We start from the raw sequence: 23,877 nt of genomic DNA, 5'->3' as shown, positions 1-23,877 counted from the left end.
AAAGTTACTTGATTCTACTTGATTTTAACACACAAAAATTACTTAGAAATGTGATTTAGCTTCTGACAAGCAAATAAAAATTATCATTTCTATTCTGTATACACTTAGAGCTAATACTTCATAAAAGCTTCTCCTCTGATGGGGTGACAACATATATAGACTATACACAACCACAAAAGGTTTTTCCTCTGTAATTTATGTGTCCCAGCCACACACTGAGCCCATACACTGCCAAGGTGGAGAAGGTAAATCAATCAAGGGTGATTTCCAGTGAACAGCCATATCACATCTACCACCCATTTGCTCTTGGCTGGCTGAGAAATGAAGCAATTTAAACCTATTGGGTCACACTGAAATGGGGGCCAAAATCTTATCAATGTGCTGCACACAACGGAGCCTCATTTCATCTTCATTTCCAGAGGTCCGTGGGCTTGCAGCGTGGCCCTGCAGTCCATCAGTGTCTCTGGCACTGCAGCCAGCCCCTGGCTGCTCAGCTGGTGCCAGAGGTGGAAAAAAACTCTTTGGTATGAAAGGGGAGGGTCTAGGTTGGAACTCTTTTGATCTGCAGAAAAAAATGCAGAGGGAAACACAATTAGTGTTCAGTTATAATGCAGATATGGAGATAAGCCTGAGAAATCCAGTATTGGGATGGGAAAAGAAATGTTCTCTATTCACTTGCTTAATGTTTCATATAATCTTGGAAGTGTTCCACTGCCTGACCCTCATGTTTTCAGATTGTTTCCACATCTGTCTCAAAGATGTACCCTCCTCAAATGGACCAAGCAGCTAGTTTCTCAGTTAAAATAATAAAAATAAAATGTAAGAGCACCCCAAGTGTGCTGAAGCTCCCCACAGCTCCTGCTCTGTGCAGAGGAGAGCACCTGGAAAGGCTCAGAGCCCGTCCCAAGCCCCAGGCAGGAGTAACACACGGCATGAGTTCGCCCCTGGCTTTTCCTGTTCCTTGTTGCTTCGTATTAAAAATGAAATTCCATGCAGACTTTCCAATGGTTGCTTGGAAATTGGATGTCTGGCACCCCGGAGGGAGGTATTGGAATTCTGCACCTGATTGCATTTCTCCCTTCTCCCCCACAGGAGGAGTCAAAGGTTATGGTCCAGAGGAGAAGGAGCTCGTGGGCAGCAGGTTCTCCTCAGGCTGAGAGGAAACTTCTTCCCTTTAATACTGTGAGTAGGCTCTGTGTGGATGTAAATGGATTCAGGAATCTGATCCAAAATAAACTGACATGAACAAGAAAGCTGAGGCTGACCCCAAAATAAATTGTTCTCATCCTAGACATTGACAAGAGGAGTAAAACAAAGCAGGCAGAAATAAAGAGGCAGTTCAGAGCTAGGCACAAGTCTTCATCCAAATCTCTTTTGTTTTTTTAACTGGCTTAAGGAAGAATAAAAGGGCTTCTCTGATTTGTAACACTTCTAAACAGCTTTTTGATAACTTCAGAAATAAGAATATTTTAGTATCTCTTGCCATATTGCTGTCTCCAGTGTGATGTTACCCTTCTCCCGAGGGACTTGGGCGGTCTGTGCCAGAGTCACACAGGATGGTTCACAGCAAAATCTCTCACCTGAATCCTCCCAAACACTTGAGAGTGCCCTGGGATGCTCGGCCTTGTGATGCCTGCAGGGATGTCAGCACAGGAATGGGCAGGGACACCCAGTGTCAGCATCTGCTATGGGACCTGGCCTGCTGGAGTGTGGCTCTGCACATTATTTCAATAAATCTTCTCTCTCCAATTTAGTTAGGGAGACAGAAATCTGTCCTTGCACCTGGGTGTTATGTAAAACAATGACAAGCAGTTAATGGCAGTATTTGCAATTCCAACTATTTAGAAATTATGAATCAGTTTTCCAAATATTAGAAATAATGAATTTTTTAAAAATAATATTTCAGGTTATGTCTAATTTCTGCTTTCTCAACTCTTTTGAGTGCAGTTGGTTTACTTGTGAAGTATTTAAACAGAAATACATGGGTTTGAAGCTTGCTTTTAAAAATGACACTCAGCTTCTGACATATTCCTGTCTTCTAGATCTGAGCTTTAACAGCAAGACCAAACATTCTTGGTATATTTATACGTGATAATAAATGCAAACTCCTTGCCAAAACCATATCCCCCACAATATGCAGAGTGCATCAGAAGTGAAAAGTAAATTAAATCTGTGACTGTTTCCTAGTTCTGTACTAGAGGTTGCACAAATTTAAAGTAAGTATGGGTTATAGCCAAATTCTGTTGCATGGGTTTCATTTACAGTAACATTGCTATTGTCAGCTAGCCAGTAACCTCTATTCTAGCCATCAAACATCATCATTAAAAGTTCAAGATAGGTAAGAAATATTTAATATAATCATAATTTTTAATTGTCTTCTGTTTTTCTCTAGGATTTACCTTACATTTTTCCCTCTAAGTTTTGTTTTCATTATTTATTCAAATAGTGACAGCTAAAACTTTGAAAATGAAAGTTGAGATTCATGACAATCACCTAATGGCTGAGGCCAAGGTGGTAATGAAAGCATCAGTCATCTTGAGACCTGTAATATATTCACAGGAATTAACAAAATCCCTTGAGCTGGCAGTGAAGGAGAGTTTTGCTTGTCATCAGGTCGTTCTGCCTGTATGTGATTTTATTTTAAGACTGTTGCTGCGTTCTTTGGGTGATTAAAGACTGATAGACTTTATATAGATTTTCTTTTTAAATACACTCTTTGTAACATATAGGCAGGGCTTGCAAGCAGACAAACCCAATCCAGCTCTAGCTTGGTGTTATTAAAACTTGAACAGTCTTCATCTTGGGGCTGGTTCTCTCCTGGCCAAAGGATTCTCCTGTGCTGCAGCCTGGGACATCTGTGTCCCTCTGCCCTCAGGCAGACAGGGTTCAGTCCTCAGCCCAGCAGGTTCCTCCAGATCTGGCGATGGCAAAAATTAAATTCCCTTGACTTCAGCTGTAGTTGTAAAACTTTCCAGACACTGAAGACTTCACTACTTTTTCTTTATGTGAAGTCCTCAGAGTTTGATGGAGTTTGCCTGCTCCAAGGAGCTGTGCCATTGTTGTTAGGAAGGGTTTTAAGAAAGAGAATATTCTAATTGTTACCCTTAATTGACATAATATTGTAAAAGTCTGTGTAGCTTATTGGCCTGACAGAGCAAACAGCCTTTTGGAAATCTCCTGATATGAAATATTCCAGCCCTGGTATATTTCTTGTACACAGAATGCATGGAGAAAATAAGCAATAAAATACCAGATGGATTTCCTTTGAAACATAATTACTATCCAGGTGCAGTCTCCACCTTTCATAGTCAAAAGTTTCCATCATTTTAATAGTATTCCTTTAAGGTATAGTATCTGAACTATCAGTCAGCTGGAAAAAAGAGAGGCTTCACCTCTCAGCTCTCCTTTATCCCTGGCTTTTTGTCCTGAGAATGGGAATTGAGATGCCAACTGGTGCCCACCTGGGCACTTGCTTTCAGTGAGGGACACACCAGGCCTGGGGAGCTGTACTGAAATTAATTTCTCTTCACAGAGAGCCAAGCAAGAACATTTTCCCCCACTTCTCTTCTCCTTGCAAAGAAGCAGACCAATAAAAATAATAACAATATAAGGAATAACCAGTCTCCCCTCCCATTCTGACATGTTGAGTGCCAAAACTCAGATCAAGTCTGTAAGGCAAGGTGAGAATGCAGTGAAAACAGGGCCTTTATTTTAAGGGCAGAGCTGTGAAGTTTTTAACTCTCTCAGGGCTGCCTCCTGACGCTGCACACAGCTGCTGAAGGCTTCCAGGGACTCTGGGCGGTGGGTGAGGAAAGGGGAAGTGGGAGTTTAGCTATGCACAATATTTCCCATAAGAAATAAAGCAACAGAGTCTCACCTCACTGCCTGTTTTTCCACATGTATTGAGACGGGAATGTATTTATATAACCCTATTAAAAGGGAACACTCAGTAGCGAGCTGGGTCTTTAAATAGCTACTGTTCTGCATATTCCTGTCTCCAAACTCCTCAATTTCAACTCACACCCACTTACATTCTTTTGACATATTCCTCAGGTTTGGGTTTTTTTGTGACTTTGGGGTCAAATCCAAAACTTACTGAAAGCAGTGGAAAGACACTCAGTGAATTCAGTGGAATTTGGATAATACTCTTAGAGCTCAGATACCATGGTGATAAATGCAATAAATTACACAGACAAAGGTGGCCCATTTTGGGCTAGCTCTGCTTCGACAGAAACAAATTAAACTGTTGCTATTGACTGCCACAGGAATTGGTTCTGCCCCTTCCTTGGTGGCATTTAAGCAACTCTCAAAACAGTTTGCAAACACGGGGAATATCTTTATCTCCCATTTACAGAATGGAATAAACTGAGACGCAGAGCCACGGCTAAACCTGGAAGTAAGGCAGTGCAAAAGAGCTGGAATTGGACCCAGATACCAGTCCCTGGACCACCCAGTGGAAAAAGAGTCTATGAGCTGCCAGCAGGCTGGCAGAGCCTCCTGGTGCTCCCAGGTCCCAGTGGATCCAGCAGGAGTGGAGAGGGTAACCAACATCATCCCGTAAATCCTGGGTGATAATGAACTGCACAGCCCTGCAGAAGCCGTTTGTTTTTACCACCAAGATGCATTATTTCATCCTTCCCCCACCTCAATGTTCATATTTTCCCTTTGACTCCTGTTATTTTGATTCCATTTAGCAAGTTCACTGTTGGGTTTTTTTTCCCCGTGTCCCTCCAGCCACCTTAGTTTGTCTTTTTTTTCTCCTTCTTTCCCTTAAAATCTTTTTTTTTTCCTCATTCAGTGCACTAAGTGGATTTACGACCCATTTAGGCAGCTTACAGTGGCATTGCTTTTACAGTTCAGAGGCAGAAGGGCCATAAAAAGATTTACAGTTACAGCAAGAGTCTGTTGCATGGAAGTTTGAGATCCAAATTAGACAAAGGGTGCAGGGCTGTGTGAGTGGCCAGTAAAAGAAGCTTGGAAACAAAAACAAATTAAACTGCTGTTAGAGGAGGAGATTGGGGTGGGAGCAGAGAAAGAGGAGGAAAAGTTGCCTGTTAACTTCACGTTACTATTGCAACAGCTCCGTTAATTCTGTTATATAAAGCCCTTTTTCCTCCTTTTTTCCTCTCTCGATGTTGTTGTTGGACAGATTTCCTTTGCAAACACAAATCTCAAAGTGAAGAGCAGCAGCTTCACACAGTAGTTGAGATTCCAAGGCAGATATTCCCAGGATGTTGGCAGCTGTTTTTGCTGCTGCTGGGACTCCAGAATACAAACACCAGAGAACAAGCCAAGTGGCTGAAGGAACAGGACTGGTCAGAGTGGAGGCATTCAGGTTGCATTGCATGAGGATAGTCAGGAGAGGCTTGAGAAAGAGAAATAGATTTGATCCTCTTCCACACCAGATTTTTAGTAGAAGCTGGAGACAGAGAAATAGATTTGATCCTCTCCCACACCAGATTTTTCCTGCTCATTTCAAAAGAAACAGAAGACCAGGCTTGACCAGATCCATAACAAGTTGAGGTAGAAGGGAGACTTTTGTCGCTAAAGGAACAGGTCTGGGCACAGAGTGAGCCCATCACTGGAGTCTGCAGAAGGTCTTGGACCTTGTTTTTCGGTGTCTTGCCTATTTACTCACTGTGGGCTCATAGCCCTTCAGTAAAATTAGTGTTAGTGGTGGTGCAGATGCCACTGGGATCCTCTGGATGAAAAAATACTCTGTCAAGATAGACCATTAATCCATGTTTTTTGCTCCCACACATTCTCACATGGATGTTAACACTCAAGTTTCTGGATTTCTGTAAGAGAAGAAAAAAAATCATGATGCTTTCCCTAAACCCTTTTTAGATCTTGTTCTTCCTCCTTCAGAAGAAAAATCTCCTAATAAGAAGAATGGCCATATTTTAGAGAGGTTTGGCTAGAGGTTTTCTGGTTGTTTGTTTGTTTGTTTTTTGTTTGTTTGTTTTGTTTTTTGGTTTGGTTTGGTTTGGTTTTGTTTTTTTTCCCCTGGACGAAGAAGCAGCAAGAGATAAGCTTCAGCCCAAACCAGCAGCAGCATGTCACTCAGACCCCTGTTAAAATCCAACAGCTAATTGGCAATTGCCAGCTGGACACCTCCTCCCCCTTTTCCCCTTCCCAGCCCTGGGATTGATAAGTCCATAGGTGCTCCTGGCCCCTCTCAGGGCTGCACCCATGGGGTTTTGTTCCCCACACGTTCCCAATGCTGGGCCCAGCACCCCTGGGAGCTCTGCTGTGCTGCCAGGGGCTCCCTGCCCAGCTGCTGTCCGTGTGTCTGTCCGTGTGTCCCTAAACCCCAGCTGGACTGGCACTGATGGATTTCAGTGGCTCCTGCTGGAGATTTTGAACAGGACACAGAACTGTTCCCAGTTCTGCTGTGTCAGGGCTGTTCTCTCTCCTCCTTTTTCAATCTCACTCGCTCTCACTTCTGCCTCATTCCCTTTTTTCTTCTTCAGTGAGAAGGGCCTTGAACTTCTGGCAGAGATTTGACATATGAGAGAAAGCACTGAAAAGGAGAAAAGACTGTATTTTATGAGTGATGGTTAAAATGTACTCTTGAAGTACAACTTTTTTTTTAAGCTGAGTATAGTCGGGTGGACAATGCAGCAATTTCCATGAAAAATTCTTAGAGTAGCAAAAGGTTTCTTTTTTCTGGGGAAAAAATATTTAAAATTAATATAGCCATTTTACTGACCTACCATTTCTGTATTTCTTGTTGATTTTTCCTATTCTCCCTTTTTATTCTTTTCATTTTTCTTTTATATTTATACAAGACATATAACTCGCTGCTATAAAGTTTAAAAAACTGAAACAACCAGTAAACCAGTCACTTTCAGACTTTATTGTGATTCTATAAATTTTAAAACCAAATCAGTATTTTCAGTTTGAATCAAGCTGGCAAAAACTTGAAAGCCATTATGGATCTATTTTGAAAAAATCCACTGTTCTTTATAGAAATGGGTATATATTTCTAGGGGAAGGCTGGTAGGGCAATTCTCTGCTTTTATAAGAAAATAGGAATTTGAAAGCTAAGTTGTAATGGCCATTGATATCACAGGTCAAAACAGCCAGGATCCAACACTGGCCGGGTCTGAGATCATCAGAAAAGGCAAATTATTTTTTCCCCTGTTGAAATTGTTTTGACTCCTTCCCCTTTTGTTTCCCCTTCCACTCACCACCTGTTTCAGAGCAGACAAAGAGCCAGGCGAGGGACTCCCCACACCCTCTGTGTCCCTGCTGGATCCCCTGTGGCACTCCTGGGGGTTCTGCCATCCCCTGCAGCCCCTGCACACACAACCCCAGCGCAAATCCCACACCCCCAGCCCTGCTCAGGCTGCTGAGGATCAGAAATGACTTTTCCTTACCCAAGGAGGGGCCCCCACATCCCCTCTGAGCTGTTTGGGACTCGGAGCGCGCAATGTGCTCCGTAAACAAGTAACCTGTGTTTGTTTAACTGGGTCATTGTGAGCTGAGTCCCACCTCAGGCACGGGACGTGGGGAGGAAGTGGTGGGACAGGAGCAGGAGGGGAGACAGCAGCAGCCTCGGACCCAGAGGACGGCGAGGAAGCAAAATATGGATGGCTGCCAGAACAAATGCTGAGCCTGTTGGGAAACTGTTCTGAGGTCTGGTGGAAAAGCCAGAGAACAAAGAGGTGCAGGGAGGCACCAGTGATGCCAGACCTCCAGGAGAGCCCTTGGCTGTGGGCAGGCAGCTCCAATCTGTGACCAGCTGGCACATTCCTGTCCTGCTCTGACCAGGCTCTCTCTGGACACTGAGGCCAGAGCCTCTGGACTTCTGGAGTCCAGGAGCATGAAGCATTGCAAAAATGAATGGAATAAAAAGGAAAAGGGAGCTTGAAAATAGCAGCAATTCTCTGAGTCTCTGTATGTGGAATACCTTTTGGGGCTGGAATGAGTAGCCTCCAAGGTGGCTGAAAGTCTGTGAGGCCTCATCAAAGCACAATGTTGTGTTAGAGAGAGCAGCATCTGGGGATATTGCTGGATCTGTTTCCTCCCAGGCTGATCTCCTTGAGTTTACAGCTCTCTGGCTTATTTACTAAATTTTATTTTTGGGGTTTAAGTCATTGTGAAGACTCATTGCTAGAATAAAATGCCTATCTCAGCTCCTACTTACTCAAAACTGATTCAAAAAATCTCGTATTTTCAATCCTTGATTTCTCTAGAATTGTAATGCTATGAGTCCCCTTTTATTCCACGAGTGACTACCTTCAGTGTGGGTTTGGAACCTGAAGTTCCAAAGCCTGCAGGCGGCACCCAAGAGCATGGAATATGACTTCTCCAAGCTTTCTGTGTTCCTTGGCCAGATTCTGGTCTCTGTCACCTTACAAAACCTTGCTGGGGATCAGAGACAAGGATCTGATCCCACATTTAAGTCAAATGAAGCTTCACTGATTTACAGATGAAAAAAAAATAATACCTGCCACAGTTCCTTTCATGCCAGGGCTGATGACTTGATTTTGTTGCTCACTGGTCCATGGAAGCCTTTTTGGGTGCTGGCTTTTGGAGCTGGATTGGTAATAAGGAGTGGCCATAACAAGCTGGGGAGCTGCAGAGCCTCAGCTCATTGACAGGAGCAGAAATGACTCACAAACACACCAAAGCAAAATGGGCAGCTACAGGGATACAAGAGTGGCACAGTAAATAGGATATCCTGCCAAAACGCTGTCTAAGTGGCCATTAATGGACATCTGAGTTTTGCTAAATTATTAATGTGTCTGTTGTGTTTTTTTCCTTATAGATCTTTCAAGGAATTTAGTTTCTGTTCCTTTGCATTTAGTTTCTGTTCCCTGAAATGTTGCTTTTGAGCCTTCTTCTCAGGCATCTATAGACGTGATCTGTGTCTAAGGCAGATTTCTAATAGCAGTTCCTGTCTGTTTTGGTCAGAAAACATTTGGCCCCAGGTGTGTAAGGAGGCAGATAGCTCTCTTTGTTCTCCTGGGGTAGTTTGGAAACTGAGGTGCAACCAGCTGAAGTGGGATTGCCAAAGGCAAGATATAGGTCTCTATAATAGGTAAGAACAAGTCTTGTCTTCTGACTAACACAAAGAAAAATAGTAATGGAGCTCTTAAAACTACTAAAATGAGCTGTCTGAATCTTAGGCCTCCAGGGGTTCCAAATAATACTCTTTTGTCCATCTCTACCCGTAAAAAAATGTCTATTCTGTTGTTTGGACTGAAAATATCAGTGTGTTGCACTGGCTTTGCAATCTCACTTTGCTGGCTCCCACAATGCAGAAATATCATAGAACCACAGAAAAGTTTGGGCTGGAAGGGACCTTAAAATTCATGTTTTTTCACCCCCTGCCATGAGGGGTGTCCCTGGTTGCTCCAAGCCCTGGCCAGCCTGGCCTTGGACACTTCCAGGGATCCAGGGGCAGCCACAGCTGCTCTGGGCACCCTGTGCCAGGGCCTGCGCACCCACACAGGGAGCAATTTCTTCCTTATATCTAATCTAAACCTACTCTCTTTTGGTTTAAAAACCATTCCCTTTTGTCCTGTCACTACAAATGCCATATAAACTACAGTATCTTGTGAGCAGTTGTGGGGGATAAATACTGGTAAGAACTAGTCTCCTCTGAATATAAGTTTTTATGTCCTTTTTCAGATTTTCCTTTGTGTCTTTGTGGTTGGAGTGGCTCCCCCAGAAGGCTGCAATAGGTTTTCCTTCTTGTTTATCACAACACCTGAATATCTGGGGAGTTTTGGCACCTTCATCCCAAATCCTGGCTGTTGGTGTGAGGAGGATGTCAATGGTAACACAGCAACTTACTCTTTTTATCACCAGGTGTTTTCCCTGAGTACTTTGGCTTCAGCTTGAAGTTCCTGAAGGGATGTAAACCAATATAATCAAACATGGCTCAATGCTGGGGGAGGTTTTGGGTTGGTCCTATCTGAAGATGGGGGATGTTCACCAACATCCACTGCAGATGTGGATCCAGAGAGTTTTGAGGCAATTGTTGAGTATTGATCACCAGTTCTAAAAGGTGGATATGACACTGAGTGCTCTTGTCTGCTCTTAAAAATACCAGGTAAGTCACAAATGAAGGCATGAGCTTAGCTCCTGATGATGGTCAATTCCCTGAAACAACCCAAACCTTTCACCATATCCGCTTAGGACAAGGTGTTCTTCCTCTTCTGAAGCACAAAGGAAGGAAATGTATCTTCAGGAAATGTTTATTTTACCCATGGATTGTCTGAAGCAAGGTTTGACAATACCCGGAAAAAGAAAGTCTCCATAAAATTAATATAAAAATAGGTGGGGTTATTGACAAAATGCAGGGTTTTTATGAGCTAGAAGGAAGAAAATGTGCTGCAATGCTCTGTGCCAGCAGCTAAAGTGCAGCTGATGTGTGACCCATGGACCCTCCCGACTGCAGCCAGGTGAGCCAGGGGACAGGTCCCTGTCCTTGTCCTCCCAGATGGGCCATTGGCACATCTCAACACAGCCATTTGAAAGGACAACCAGTGAGATACTTAATAATAAACACTGGAAGGAGAGATGTTTCCTAACACCTAACCCTGGAGGGGTAATTTAACCCTCCAAATCTACAGGAAGCCTCTTTCTTTCTTCAGACCCCAGGAGATGTGTTAGACACATTTCTGAATTCAGAGGCTCAATTCCCCCCACCCCCCTCTTTTTTACCACATTTCTTTATCCTAGCCATGGAGAGCTGTAGCAGAAATCTTGAAGGCTGCTGGTCTCTGCAAATGAAACCTGTGAGGTTGAATGCCTTGACTTAGAATGAAGGAGAAGGAGAAGAAGGAGAAGGAGAAGGAGAAGGAGGAGGAGGAGGAGGAGGAGGAGGAGGAGGAGGAGGAGGAGGAGGAGGAGGAGGAGGAGGAGGAGGAGGAGAAGAAAGGAAATTTCAAGGAAATTTCAAGGAAATTTCAAGGAAAGGAAAGGAAAGGAAAGGAAAGGAAAGGAAAGGAAAGGAAAGGAAAGGAAAGGAAAGGAAAGGAAAGGAAAGGAAAGGAAAGGAAAGGAAAGGAAAGGAAAGGAAAGGAAAGGAAAGGAAAGGAAAGGAAAGGAAAGGAAAGGAAAGGAAAGGAAAGGAAAGGAAAGGAAAGGAAAGGAAAGGAAAGGAATATTTAATTCCCTACAACAGAGATCTGCCCAGTGTCCTCCTCCCAGCCTTCACAGAGACATCCCCTCGGTGCTGGCGTGTCCCTGCATCAGCCGCAGACCTGTGACCTCCTGCTCCTCCAGGCTGGCTCCAGTGAGCCACGCTGGGGCTGGGCTGCCTGAAATAGGCTCGGAGAGAGCCTTCCACAGAAACCTCTAAATGGGTTTTAATGTCTCCCCGCCGTAGGATTCCCGGAATTAATTTGTGTCTGGCTTTTGAAATCAGGGATGTTGTGTTGAAGAAGATGGATGCTCCTAAGAAGTATTGGAAAGAATGAAGGGCTGACAGGGGTGGTTTATGCAGCGAGCCTGGCCATGGATGCAGAGTAGTAAATGTGGTTGGTTGATTGAGATCAGATTTTTATTTATTTTTTCCAGTGGCGACGCCCATGTCGTTTATTTATTTATTTTCCCCTTTCACTTCAAGGCACATAACAACAACGCTGCATTTTATAAATCCATGTGATTATAAATCTAGTAGGATGTCATTCTTGGTTTCCTCAGGGGCCGGGAGTCTATACCCACAAGAGACAGATGGGAGAAGCAGCCAGCAAACCTTCTATATTATTGCAGAGAATTGCAGGAACTGGTTTTGGTTTACACCGCATGGGGAACTCAGAGTCTGCACAGAGCATCTCCATTTACTGCTTCCTCTGTGAGCAGCCAAGGCAGGATGGCTGACACTCCCTCCACACAGTTCCTGGGCAGGGAATGATGCCCTGCAAAAGATGCAAAGCCACGGATTTGCATCAACCCTTTCTGTCATCCTGCTTTGAGGATACAGCCTAAAAAACTTTAAAAGTGCTTCATGCAACCGTGCAAAGCTCATGTGAAAGTCCAGGCTGGTTCAGCTCCTTTCTCCACTTCCACTCTGTGCCTCGTCCCAGCAGAATTGATCCAAGAACTGCATGAAAAAAGAATCCTCTTGCTTTGTCTTGCAGGCAGCAGTGGCAGATGAGACTTTGAGTTCCACAAGGTGTGGGTAGCAAAAAGAGATTGTTGCTGTAGGATGAGTCAGGCTGTGCTGCAGTGTTAGGAAGTGTTTTTTTCCACAGTTTAGAAGATGATTTTTAAAAGTAGGGGATTTAGTTTACATTTTTTCATGAGCTACAAGGTCAGTTGTGGAGTGAGAGCTGGATTTAGCTTTAGAGTCATCTCTCAGCTTTGGAGAAAGAAAAAACAACAACAGGCATGTTTGATTTTGGTGCTTTGCTTCATTTCCTTGCTGCCTTGGCCATGGGGCTGCCTGTGGTGTTGTGGGGGCAGCCCCACAAGGTCTCTGGTCCTTCCCTCCTCTTCCTATCATTCACCTCCTCCCCAGCCCTACCAGAGTCAAATATAAACTTTCTTAAAATGAACACAAGATTCATTCCACTTGACCAGGCCTGACTTCCCAGAAAATAAACAGAGAGAGCAGAGCCAGCCAGCCCCCTCTCCTGGAGCTGCCAGCCTCCAGAGAGCTGGCGGGTGACCCAGAGCTGTTCTGGGCTTTTTGTAGTGGAGAGGAGGGTGGAAAGGAGAGAGAGACCCCCTAAAGGATTTCCAGGGTCTGCTGTACAATTGCAATACTACTAAGCATCTTAATTATCACAATTCTGATTTTTTTCTTGTTTCAGTCTCAGTTGAATAGCTGGACACAACTGTTCCCCTGCCCTGGAAATGGACCCAAAGGAATCAGGTCAGTAGGATCTATTAGTGCTATTGATAGAAAAGGATTCTTCAAAACCCAGCACTTAAACAAATCCAAACAGGTCAAAGGCCAATTTCCTTTATGACCATTTTTACAGTTATCTTTTGTTTTCAAGGGGCAATGGTTTGAGCTTAGATGGAGAGATTTAGATCAAATGTTAGGAAACAGTTCTCCCATGTGAGGGTGCTGAGGCCCTGGTGCAGCGTGCCCAGAGAAGCTGTGGCTGCTCCATCCCTGGAAATGTCCATGGTTGGTCTGGATGGGGCTTGGAGCAACCTGATCTACAGGGTAACATCCCTGGGGGGGAAAAAGACAATCTTTAAGGTCCCTTCCAACACAAACCATTCTGTGATTACTTCTATAAAAATGAAAAAATAAAAGAAAACATAGAACAAAACCCCATCATCACAGAGGCTGTGTATATTCATTGAAAGAATGACTAAAAAAATAAAGAAAAGAATATGCTGAGCAGTTTTCCAGCCCAGTTTTGCCTTAGTTTCTGCTGTGCAGAGGTCCCTCAGTACTGCACTGATGGGGGGTGCCAGTGCTGTGCCCTCTGCCTGTGACAATGGACAGTGAGTGGACATTGGAAAGGCTTCAGTTTGCTCTCCAGGGCAGCTCTCCAGACTGTGGACTTCCCCTGGCCTCTGTGCCAGCTCTCAGCTGTTGGACACTCTCTCCTTCAGTGCCTGGCAGTGTACTGGAGGCAGTGAAGCTCTGTGGTGCAGCTGCCCTGAAACCACAGCACCGGCCGTGACCTTTTGCACTTGAAGTCCATGATTTTTTCTTAGACTCCCAAGCCCGCAGGTGTTATCCCTGCAATTCCCTGGGAGCTGCTGTGTGCAGGTGATTCTCTCTGAAATAGCATGGGAAAGAAGCAAGTGTAGACAAAATAATAAATACACCTGTATAGGCCTCCCTTTCCTTGCAGACAGGGGATGTTTTGGGACCCAGGTCAGAGTTATCTGATATGTCCCGGATCCCCTCTCCCTGCACTCATCACCTTCTCTAAGTGACAATGTTTATCTGCCTTTCTTTTCCCAGGACAGGTATCTTTGATCTCATCTGGTCTCACTGTTAAACACTCTCTCTTGCAATGAAAGCATGAGCTTCTGATCCTCTCTAATCCCAAAACATCCTGTGCGACTGAGTCTCTCGACTTTCTTCATCCTATGAGCAATACCTGAAGTTATTAAAAAAAAAACAACAAACAGAAACAAAGAAAAAAAGCAACTCAAAACAAAACAAAGTAAAGGAAAAAGCCAACAAAATGAAAACTAAGTAAGAGAGTCTTTACACTGCAGCAAACCTGCTCTTAATGGGAAAAAATTCTTGAACTCAGCCAGCTGCAGCATTCCCTCCTGAGAGCTGAGTGCAGAAAGCAGCAGTAGCCATAGTGCAAACTCAGACACCTTCCTCTGTGGGTCTTCTGCTCTATTTACAGGCAGCCTTAAAGAGGACAAATATAGTTAATGAGGATTGGACACTATTTCTGCAAATTACCTATGTGCTGCAAAGGATAATGCTCAAAGTTTAAAAATAAAAATCAAGGGGAAAAGTTTATTTTCATGTTAGGTTTCAATTTGCTACATTTTTTGTGTCTTTACTATCTGCTGTTTTCCTCTATAAGCATTATCTATTCAAGACAGAACAGATTAAAGCTAATTGTTAGGCCCCTCTGTTTTTCCTTCTTACTGTTTTATCTCCTAAGCAACTTTATTTGGTACAAGACAAATAATCTGAATTCCTGAAGTCAGAAACAAGGAGTGGGAGTCCGGGAAACTGGCTGCTGATCTAATGCAGTTTTTTGCAAGTGTGGTTATGGTCAGAAACTCTAAATATGGCACCGTGTTACTGTACACACGGTGACTGCACCCTGTGTGTCAGGGGCTGAGTCACAGCACTGTAGTTTACTGACAAAAACATGTTTTACTACTCTGGGTACTGAGGAGTCAATAGAGCTGGGAGTAAAAGTGTTGAGCTCGTTGCATGGTCACCAGCTGAATCACAGAATCATGGAAAGCTTTGGGCTGGAAGGGATCTCAAAGACCATCTCTTGCCACCCTCTTGTTGAATTTGCAGGCAACTCTGACATGGGAAGAGATAAGAATCTTGACTCCATGTTTCAGAAGGCTGATTTATTATTTTATTATAGATATTATATTAAAAGAAAATGATATATTAAAACTATACTGAAGAATAGAAGAAAGGATTTCATCAGAAGGCTAGCAAGGAATAGAATGGAATGATAATAAAATCTTGTGACTGACCAGAGAGTCTGAGACAGTTGGACTGTGACTGGCCATTAATTCAAAACAACTACATGAGACCAATCAAAGATGTACTTGTTGCATTCCACAGCAGCAGATAATTATTGTTTACATTTCATTTCTGAGGCCTCTCAGCTTCTCAGGAGAAAAGATCTCAGCAAAAAGATTTTTCATAAAATATGTCCATGACATCCTCTCTTGACACCTTCCACGAGCCCAGGTTCCTTACAATGGGTTTGGTGCCTGCTCAGGTTTTGCTGGTGGTGAGAGGGGTGGAAGCAGCAGAAGGGACATGATTTGGCCAGTGGATGTTGAGGTGTGGGTTTGCTTGTCTGGGATGAAGAAGCTGTGGAGGAGGGATCACTGCCTGGCACCCCATGGAGGGGCTGCCTGAGGGGAGCACAGTCAGGAGAGCTGTGATGCCCATGGCCATGATTCTCCTGATGGGAAAGTTCTGGAAAAGTTTTCTTTCCAGCACCCTGAAGAACAGAAGAGTCTTTCCAAGCTTCATGGAACAGAATTGTCAGCTTATGGCTCCCTCTCCCCCTGCTGCAGGAGAGGCTCCCTACACCAGCAAATGAACCAGCAACAGTTTGATTTTCTCAGCTTTTGAACTGGCTTCATCTGAATGTTAAGGACAGAATCTACATTAATATAATTTTTTTTTCTTTTAACAAAGCCCTCATTTTTTTAATCTTTTCAATAAGTATCCACCAAAGAGCTCAGCTGGCATTCCCATACTGTCCACATTCATCCTAACCTTTAGTATTGACTGACTCATGCAGTATGCATCTGCAAGAGTTGTTAATGGAAAGTATTAAAGAAATGTAGTTTAATATTTGGTAAATAGGAGGTGCCTTTTCTTTGTGCTTGAATTCATGTTTCAAATGTCTGTGTTTGTGTTATTTATATTAATATATTTCATGGGCTGCTTAATAATAGTAGCAATTAAGATAATAACAATAAATACTAATAATACTGAGCTCTTCTGCTTTTCATCTAAGGAGGTCAGGACTCAAGGGTGTACCTCTGGGGCTGGTGTAATGTAGATCTGATCTCCTCCTGCTATTTCTTCTTGTGGAAAGTTAGGAATATCATGTGAAGATCAGATCGCCTCTATTTTGGCCTCTGGAATGTCTCTTAGGCATTATAAATGCCAGTAAGAAACAAAAAAATGGAAAGAAACAAGCATCAGGACATTGAAAAATATAACCACAAATACTGACCTATTTGGGATTTTTTTTCTGATTTAGCAGAATGCTATTAATACTGTAATTAAAGCTATTTTGTAGCCTGGAGGCTTGAGCACCTGGCTCTTATTAGAGCTGGATCCATATTGCATGGTGAAAAAAGCCAAGAGGACAAGAGAGGAGATGGCCCAAAGGAGAACACAAGAGGGCACAGTGGCACCTGTGGTGCACTTTTTGTTCTCTGGCTTTTTGAATTGTTGAGGGCAGGTTGAGATCAGAGTTCTGTTTACATGACATAAATAATTACAGTAACAGGGTTCATTAGTGGGAACAGTAAAAATTTAATTTTGTCAACTTGGAGTGGATTATTTACTAGATTTTTTTTGGTGGCTGAAAGATAGATGTAATGACTGTGTCATATAAGGTCAATATGGCAATAAGCCCCACTGCAAGTTTGACAGAATTAATGTGGGCAGCCAGTAAGAATGTACTGATTGTATTAAATAAGGTACAAAATGCACATTCCAGCCAGGTGTTTCTGCACTTTCCTCATCAATTCCACTGTTCTTGTATTGTATTGTGCTGATGGAAACAAATTCTGTGATTTCAGAAACAAAGGACGCTGATGCTGCTTTTCATCCTTCTGCCCAAGGAGAATAAATGTTTGTGCAAACCTTTTTTCATGCGGCTGCCCAGAAATGACCCGAGTGAAGCCAAGAAGCTGAACATTAAGCAACCTCCCCCTGGTGATGCTGCTGAAATGAGAGGTCAGTGGTGAAAACTTTCTTCTGGAAGAGTTAATGGTGTAAATAGATATTTGTAAGGAAGTGACACAGAAAGTAGCAGGACCCTATCTCAAATGTTTGGTTGAAGCTCAGTTGTCCTTAGATGTGTCAGTGGGGCAAACAACCTCCCTGTGCCACAGTCACCTGCCTGGGTGGGCTTTTGGCGGGGGAGAGCCCAGCAAAGGGTTGCAAACAGCCTTTTTTGGGTTTTTTAAGTCACCATTTCTGACACTGACAGGAGGTTAGAGCCTGGGCCTTTACAATGGGAATTGTGGTTGAAACCTCTGAAGGCTGTAATCCATGACATGACGTTATTTCACAGTTACAAATGAACATCTCCCCTTAATTTTTTTTCAAAGAAGTTGAAAAAAGGCCCTTGTCCTCAGCTCTCCCATACATAATATTTGTAAATAGAACTTCTCCTCCCATCCCAAGCAGCCTCTGGGGGTTTCTCTCCCTCCCAGAAGCCAACCAACCCGGTGCTGTGTGCGGAGCCACGGAAGGAAGGTGCGACCCTACAGCGCGCGCAACAAAGTACAGAAACAAGATCATTAACATCTTAATATCCTGCCCTGACATCTCACAAATTATTTTAGACTTCATAGCCAATGTAAACAGGTTTGTTTTCAACTCCCCTAATTGCCTGCTAATTGAGAGCAGATGCAGGCCTTAACTTTCAGCAGATAAAGAGCAGCCTCTTCTCTGGGGCTCCGCATCTATCAGGAGGTCTCTGATGTGTGCTCTGAGCTTCCCTGCTTAGTGATGCCGAGGCAGAGGGGGATTGCAACAGCTCCTCTTGCCTGAACCTCAGCGAGACAGAAGGGAAGACAGAGCTGTGGGACTCATCAGTAACATCATCATCATTATTGTTTCATTTCGTACTCCAGTGCACTTTCTGCAACAGCGCGGGTCTCCTTCTGTGGGGGGGGAGTTCTCCGAATTATAGATGGGCTTCTCGTTATGATAGAAATCACTGGGTTTATGAAAAATGCATTGCTGTCATATTCCATTATCTACTTCCTCCCATGCTGCAATCCTGTAGCTTGCAAGTCATTAGATTCTTTTTCAGAGTTCCTTTGAAATAATCCTTTCAAAAAACACTATTCATTGGGTATGACCCCAGAGAGATACTGTCTGGTACTAAAGCTCTCTTTTAGTTCTGCGAGGGAGACCTGTAACAACAAGATAAGTGCATGTATAGTATATTCCAAGTAATGTCTGGAGTTTGCTGCCTCCCATTAAATGCAATAGGAGCTTGCAGTTCAAATGGTAGAATTTTGCTTTGTAAATGTAGGAGAAAATGGAGTTCAGATATATAGGTAAATTTGCATTTGGTAGTGATTTAATGTTCCATGGGTCTGTTTTAGCTCCAACTTAAATATTACATTAAAACCATCAATAAAGAAAAAAAGGAAAGGAAAAAAAAAAAACACGAAAAACGTGCTAACTGCTGGGTTCAGAGGGAGTGGATGTGATTTTGTTCTTGCTGTCAGTGTGACAGTGAGCTGCCTTTTACTTTCTCCTCTTCATTTAGCAAGTCAGCAGCAGCAGTTAAATGATAGCCCTCCGGTCTTTCTTCAGGACTGTTTTTGCAAATGAAAGCAGGAACTTCAAATCCTTGTGGTTTTCATATCACTTACAAGGTGTTTTGTGAATTTTAACATTTTTGCATCTATCTGTGAAACAGTGGAGGGGATGGGAGTATTTCTGAAGTAAGAAGTGGCCTTTGTGCAGGGAGGCTGCATGGCTTTGTACCACTGGGTTCAGGAGGTCCTAAAGGGATATGGAAGAAAAATAACAGCCAAAAATTAAAATCTTTGGTGGCTTGTGAATGATAAATGGGTTGAAAGAAAAAAAAAAAAAAGGGGAAGAGTTAACATCTAACCAGTGTCTTTCAGAAATACCTAAAGCACCTGGTGTCTGGATTGTGAAACATTATTCAGTCCCAGAACCACAAACTCTCCAGGTTTTCACTGTGATTTCTTCATGAAGCACTTTTTCTCTCCCAGGGCTGGCTCCAGGCCTCTCTGTGAACACAGAGTCACCCCTGCTCACATTATCCCTCTCTGGAAAATTGCCACAAACCTTGCAGAATCCAGTCCTGATCTACCAGCACTGTGAGGGGTTTAATAGGAGGGCAGGGGGCTTGCAGTCAGTAGCACAAGGCATAACAGAGTAGAGCAGTGGTCCATTAAATCAGTGTGCTGGGGCCCAGGCATTTACAGTCACACAGATGTTTCCAGTAATTATTTCCCCACAGCATTTTTATTAGGTGCTCCATAAATAATATTCACTTCCATGCTCTTCTCACAGTCTTTTATAAAAATAAAAAAAAAAATACAGTAGGAGAGAAAAGAAGGGGAATTCACTTTACTTTCAGCTAGATTTTTCAGGTAATTCTGTCTCTGAGCCCTACTGAAGCAGATATGAACTTGGAATATATGAGCAAATTACTTTCTGCTGACCAAACATTGTGGCCTACAACAATCATTGGACCAGCTCAATGCAAGAATCATAGAACCACCATAGGATCACAGAATGCTTTGGGGTGGGAGAGACCTTAAAAGTCATCTTGTTCCACCCCTGCCATGGCAGGGACACCTTCCACTGTCCCAGGCTGCTCCAAGCCCTGTCCAACCTGGCTTTGACACTTCCAGAGATCCAGGGGCAGCCACAGCTGCTCTGGGCACCCTGTGCCAGGGCCTCAGCACCCTCACAGGGAGCAATTCCTTCCTTATAACTAATCTAAACCTATTCCCTTTCAGTATGAAGCCATTCCTCCTTGTAAAATGACCCGCTGTTAGGTTTCTATTTCAGATTTTGATTTGTCTCGTCATGGTTCCATGCAGACCTAGGATTGACAAGCAGCCAGCACTGGGGCTGGAGTGGGATCCTTTTTCTATGTCCTGTTTGTTTGTTATTCACTTGTTTTGGTGGTATTTATGTAGTTCAAATCCCGGGTCATCACATCAGTGAAAGGCACTGCCCTCTGCTCTGTGGAAGGACTCCCAGAGCTCAGCAGTGTCTCTGTGTGTTTCATCTGCTCTGTACATGCAGCCCCCATTGCCAAGCACTGGCTTTTCCATGTAGGCTACTGTGCAAAGGCCTTTTCCAGGAAATATCACTGCCTTCTCTCAGTTATAGCATTAACATTAAGCAATACAGCTTCTTTCCTGGCACCAGCACTTGTGTTTTGCAAAGGGTTTTTGCTCAGATATTTAATTTTCAGCATCAATTTTCAATCCAAAGTAAGATTCTTCAAACAAACTCAAGGATCTGGGGACTTATTTTTTGCTTACTGGACTGCAGTGTTGTGACCAACCCCAAGCAGAATTCAGACGAGCAACATCAAAAGGAAGTGGAGTAAATATTCATGGCTCAGGTTTGGTACAAGGGTCATAAACTCTTCCACCTGTGTGTGCAAACCCTCTGGGCAGCAGGAGGTGGATATTTATATAGATCAACCCACAAGTGCAATACTTGTGTCTCAGCTGAATAGCTGAGTCAGGGGAGGTTTAGGTGGGATAGCAGGAAAGAAGTTTTCATGCAGAGGGTGAGCCCTGGAACAGGCTCCACAGGGCAGGGGTCACAGCCCTGAGCCTGTCTGAGTTCTGGAAATGTTTGGACACCACTCTCAGGCACAGGGAGGGATTGTTGGGGTGTCCTTTGCAGGGCCAACTGTGCAAACCCAGGGCACAGGGAATATTTCTCTGTCTGCTCTGGGGTGCCCTGACCCCCAGGGGAGCACTGACTCTGACCCTCATTCATGGAGAAAGTTTCCCAGACTTCAAGATAGACTGGAATCCACAAAAGTGTGAAAAAAAAAGACTAGAGAGAGTACTGTACGTGTATCACTTGGTGAGAAATTGAGGTTTTGGGATTTTTAGTGTGTTGTGGATGGAAGCAAGATGGAGGGCACAGGGTATCGTCCTGAGTTTCTTCTTCATGCTGCTTCTTCCTTCTTCTTCATGGGTTTGGGTGGCATTTTGTAATTGGGCAGGAAAGTCCCCATTGCAGCTCTTTGGGATCAGTTATTGTGTTAAAAGGGAAAATAATCCAGGTGTCAGTTCTTAATTGGACAGTTTAGTCTTAAAAGACCTTGTAACAAGAGATTGTTGGCCATTTTGTGCCTTCTAATGAAAAGCTGCCCAACTCACAGTAGTGAGACTGTTTTACTGATAAGAAATAATAAACACCTGAGTCCAAATGTTAACTCCTGTCTCAAGTGCCTTCAATCCAGACCCAGAGAAACCAACAACTGGTATCCCCACAGGCAGGAGTTGGGCTCAACAGTCCTGAGGGATCTCTTCCAACTATTCCATCATTCTATGAAATGTGTGTCTGTGTGCACAGGAAGCACAGAAACTGTTCATGGCTGGGCAGAAGACAGAGCTGCAGATGACAGGGTGGGTTTGCTGTCAGTGCCTGCTTAGGTTGGATGGCCTCGTTCCATGGTGTCCCCATGAGGCTCCAGAGGCTCAAAGGAATGGGGTATTCACATGCAGGCCATGGTCAGTGGGCTGGAGGTTTCTTAGCAGCACTGGCTCATGGTTGAGATCTGTGGTGAAGACAGTGGACCCAAGGCTAGACCTAAGAGAACTCTCAGACCTTGGCTAAAAGAGGCAGGTGAGGGAGCTTCCTCCAGCCCTGGCACTGCTGGAAGTTGCTCTGCTCCTGGCCATGGCTGTAGCAGTGTCAGGGACATGCTGGCAGGAGGAAGCGAGTCCTCTGCTACTCAGAAAATCTCACCTCCAGATTAATTCTCAGTTCCTTTTGTTCTCTGTTTCATTTCTGGACTGGGGAAGTTGCAGCCTGAAATTAAATAAGAACCCACTCAATATAAATGTATGTATCTATTTCGTCTGTAGGAAGACTCAGTTCAGTGAACCCAGGCCATTGGCATTTCATAATTTTTTCTTGCTGCAGCAGGTAAGGGATTAACCCATTGTTATTCCTCTCCAAAGGAAGACAGAAAAAGATCTATTCTGCAAAGATCATGATTAAAAAAAAAATAAACAAAACAACCATTGGGTTTTTAAAGAAATATTTTATTGGAACCATAAGGTTTCTTTTTTTGAGAGAGAAAATTTGAAATCCGGAGTTTATTTTTCCTTCACTGTCTCTCCTAAGAACCAACAGGAATTGAGATTTTTTTTTTCCTACTCTCTTGTGTTTGTGCCTACTTATTAAACACACATGTGGCCTGGATTCCTTGCGTAGGTGCAAAGAGGTTCAGAAAAAAAAAAAGGAAAAGAAAAAAAGGTGTAACCCAGTCCATTGACCTGTCTCTTTGCCCTTAGGACTCTTTCAAACAGCTGTGAGAAAAAGAAAGGGTGGGGGCAGAGAGGTAAAAAAAAAGAGGCAGTTTAACAAGCCAAATCCAGATGTTCATTTCATACACACACCCTGAACAGCTTTTGCATGGTTTATTTCATTTTCTGAAACCATTTTTCACCAGCCTGTTTTCTCAGCTGGGAAACTTCTGGTGTAGTGTTTTCAAAAAAATATTGCATTTGGCATTACAAGAAAACAGAGCCTTTAAGACATTAAAAGGACAATATCCTTGTTTGACTTGGCTCAGGGAAGCAGGGCTATAGGAATTTTAGATTTTTGTACCACCCAAAGAATAGGTAAAAGAAATTTTCCACTCTTAAACTCAGTTTACATGGGAATTTGAGAGTTGATTTAGCTTGATTTTTATTTTTTTTTTCCTTTTAGAGACTTCTCTGTGGACTCCATGCTGGTGTAGATAGACTTTGTTAGTGGCAAGGAATAAGCAAAGTGATAGTAATTTACTTCTAGACCATGATGTACCATGGTTCAAAACTGATTCTGAATGAACTCTACTTTTATTTTGTGTTATTCACACCCATATCCACATAAGGTAGACAGATAAATCTGAAATTATTTTCACTGGTACAGTTGCTTTTTATTTATCATTTATACCAAGTGTGTGGACAGCACTGATTGCAGAGAGAATAGTGACAGAACAGGGTAAAAACAGTAAAACCACTGAGTTTAGAGGTACCCAAAGGCTGGGGGTAATGAGTGACATTAGCGAACATCAAATGCAAACCAGATACTGCTCCCACTTATGCAATCAGAGAATATATTTTGCTCTTCAGAGCACTCAGTGTAAAACTCCAACTCCACTGAAGCCAGTGGATGATTTGCAGTTTGCTGCCCTTCACAGTTTAGGTAAAAAAACCTTATTTTTTCTAAGCCATGTGACCAGTGCCATTCACCATCACTTATTATTTTAGAGAGAGACTCGGTCTAGATTCCTCCCTGTAAAGAAAGCTCTCTATCTTTGCAACGACTCTGAGAAATGCTTCGGTGATCCTCTTTTTCACCTGTTCTAAAGAATAAAAAATTGAAGATATTCTTATCAGAAGTGTCACCACCCTCTACAAACCTCAGAGCCCACCAGCTCTGACATAAAGCAGATGATAAGAATTGTTAGTGCGAATTTGAAGACATAGTTTTTGGTTAAATTAAATAGACAGTGAAAAGGTAAGTATTGAACAATCCTGATTTATAAAACTGAAACATTATTTAAACAAGTAAATAGAAATCCTTAAGGCATTAAAACATCCCACACCATGTCTTCCTTTTGCTTTGCTGCTACTAAACAAGGACAAATCATCAGGTGTCTCTTGCACCCAGAGCATGGCAGGGTTTGTCTGTGTGTACAGGTGTGTGCATCCTTCTGCCTTTCAGCACCTGGGGTGGGAACGTTGGCATTCTGGTGTCAGAACACCACCAAATGGCCTATAAATACT

The sequence above is a fragment of the Camarhynchus parvulus genome, chromosome 20 (assembly GCF_901933205.1).
Source record: "Camarhynchus parvulus chromosome 20, STF_HiC, whole genome shotgun sequence".
Taxonomy (NCBI): Eukaryota; Metazoa; Chordata; class Aves; order Passeriformes; family Thraupidae; genus Camarhynchus; species Camarhynchus parvulus.
Note: the sequence above shows the minus strand (reverse complement) of the source record.